The following is a 2,974-nucleotide window of genomic DNA, read 5'->3' on the forward strand; positions in this document are numbered from 1 at the left end:
CACAGGGCTCTGTGACCTGAAACGCAGCCACAGGCGTGGGCGTTTTTCAAAAATGCATAAGTGGAAAATAGCAGAGGGGTGAGGAGGGAAGGAGTTTGGGCTGAGATCAAGGGGAAGGAAACGGGGAGGGGGCCATCAGACCAGAACCAGACCCCCGCTGCGTGACCACGGCGGGGCAGCAGCTCTGCCTTCCCCAGCACAGCGCAGGGCATACAGCAGGTGCTCCATAAATACTCCCTCGACTGGGTTCTAAATCTGCTCCCCACCCTGGGCCCTGTCCCAGGGGAGCAAAGCAAAACCAAGGAACAGAGGGAACTGGAAGAAAAACAGCCCCTGCAAGAGAGTGCTGTTGTGGGTCGTGGCCACGTGGGTCATGGGCAGAGCCTCGGCTTGCTGCTTCGGGGCTGGCTGCCTGGGAACAGGGGTGGACGAGAGAGACTAGGCAGAGGCAGATGACGTGTGGGGGGGAAGAGCGTTCCTGGCAGAGGGAACAGCAGAGGCAAGAGCCCTAACCGGAAAAGAGGCGTGACGGCTGGGGAGAGAGGACAGCAGCTGGGACAGACCTGGTGCTCGGTCTGGGCTCACTGGGTATTCCTGGATGGGGGCGGGTTGGCGCCAGGCCAGGGAAGCCTTGGCCCCCTCCGTGGGAGAGCAGCAGAGCTGGGCCGTGACCGGCTGCAGAGGCTTGCCTGGGACCGTTCACGGGACCGGTCAGCTCATCTGACCTCCGTCATGGACATGCTCCCCAGCATCTCCAGCCCCGATCCGTGGACGCAGGACCAGACCCCGGCAAGCCCTGGCCTATCTCTGCACTCAGCAGTGGCCTGGAGCAGCGTTGTGGGGCAGGCGCGTCGCTGTGGAGGGCTGTGTGTCTCTGAATCCCTAAGGAAGGGAACAGGCACTCAGGGAGCACCCTGGGCGGCAGACTCGTGTGTGTGTGTGTGTGTGTGTGTGTGTGTGTGTGTGTGTGTGTGTGGTTAAATACAGATAACACAGGACTTACCGTTTAGCTATTTCGAGTGTGTACCTTAGTGGCAGTAAGTGCGTTCATGAGGCTGTGCAACCATCAACACTATCCCTTTCCAGAAATTTTCCGTCTTCCCAACAGAAGCTCTGTCCCCATTGAACACTGACCCCCTCTTCCTTCCAGCCCTGGGCAACCTTTCTTCCACTTTTATCTATGAATTTGAAGCTGATGTTTTAACTCCCAATGTTTCAGTTGAGGAAACGGGCTCAGGGAGGTGAGGGGCCTGCCAGTGGGATTTAAGCCCAGGTGCACCGCCGCCCCCAGCTTCCTGGACACTGTGGCTCTGGGCCCCGTGGAGACGAGGGATGCACTGGGCCAGGAGGTCTGGGGTCTGGCCCTGCACAGCCACCACCTCCCCGTGGGCCCAGGAAGCACCTCGGGACCTCAGTGGGAGCAGAGTAGATTGGCTGCCTGTGACCCAGGCGCACCCAGCAGGGAGACAGGCCCGCCCAAAGGACCCTGCTTCTTGCTTCCTTGCTGCGCGCCATCCCCGGGGCACTGGGGAGACACCTGGGGTGGTGTGGCCCCAAGTCTGGACACTAGAGTCTCCCAGGCCCGGTGTACATCCCGCTGGTGATCTGCAGAGCTTCAGGAGGGCCTGCCTGGAGAAAGAGGAGCTAGCCGCCCCCCAGGGCCGTGGCACCATGGTGTGAATGAAACCGAGAGCCCAAGTGGGCGCGGGAGTCCCCGCGACGAGAGGACCCTCTCACGGGGGCCCTAGTGTGGGACCCGGGGCAGTCGTGCCCGAGCCCGGGCAGGTCTGCCCTCCTGGCACCTGGCCACGGGCCCCGAGGGGCTGCAGCCCCAGGGGTGAGAGCTGAGGAGGGCTCGGCGCCTGGCCCATCCCCCTCGGGGTCTCCCGCCCCGCCTATCAGATGGCAGGGCCCTGTCACACCGGAGCCCCGTCCCCTTCCAGGAAGCCGTCTGCCTCTGTCCATCTGACGGCGGGCCACGCGGGACGGCTCCACGAGCTGCGGCCCCACTCCCATCTGTCAGTCCTTATCGCCACATCTGGAGAGAACCACTCCAGAGCCTGCGGCCCCTGTTCTCGGGCCCGACTCCCGTCTCCTCCTCCCCGGGCCTCCTTCATACTCACGGCTCTATGCCGTGGCCTCGGCCACCCTGCCACGTGCCGTGGCCTTGACCGCCACTCCCGCCCCGCTGTGGCGTCGCCCCTCCCCCTCCCCACCAGTCACACGTGGGGTCTCCGCCACATGCTCCAAGTGTGTTCTTGACAACCGCCTCGGCCCACAAGTGGCCTCGGGCCCTACCCGCCCCACCCAGGCCACGTGGTCTGCACCCCTCCCCCGAGGAGCGTTCGTAATCGGTTCTCCAGAGTGAAACAATCTCGTGTAATCTATCAGTGGCTATCGGGCCCATCGGAGGGCCGGGAGTGGCCAGGCCCGGAGATGGCGCCAACCTCTAGCGTTGATAAAGTTTCCGAGTTCAGCAGTGATGAATGCTGAGTAAGTGCAGGCCGCCGATAGGATGTTGACTTGGCAGCCCTGCGGCTCCGGCTGAAACCAATCTCTCCCCTATCAGCCGGACTGGGCTTTCTGGGCTTTCTCAGGCCCCGCTCTTTCTTCCCGCCTCCTCTGCTCCCCTTTCTCTCCGCCTTGCCCGCCTGGGCCCCTGCCCCCAGGGACCGAGGTGGGGGACCAGCCCGCTGGCCCTAGCCTGTGAGACGGGACAGGCTCTGGGCAGGGGAGGATGCGGAGCCAGACCAAGGAGGTGGCAGAGAACTGGGGACTGCCTGGAGGTGGTGACCGGGCCTCAGCAGCTGCACGCTGGAGTCCTTCCTGCAATCCAGCGTCCACATTCTTCCGCTTAGTTTCCCACGGTGCCCAGAATAAACCCCGCCGGCCACCCTGCTGCTCCGGCTTCTGCCTCTCTCTCAGCCTTGGGGCTCTTTCCTCAGCCGCAGCACCCAAACCCACCAAACTCTTT

Source organism: Lipotes vexillifer, unplaced genomic scaffold, assembly GCF_000442215.2.
Source record: "Lipotes vexillifer unplaced genomic scaffold, Lipotes_vexillifer_v1.1 scaffold23, whole genome shotgun sequence".
In the NCBI taxonomy this organism is placed as follows: Eukaryota; Metazoa; Chordata; class Mammalia; order Artiodactyla; family Lipotidae; genus Lipotes; species Lipotes vexillifer.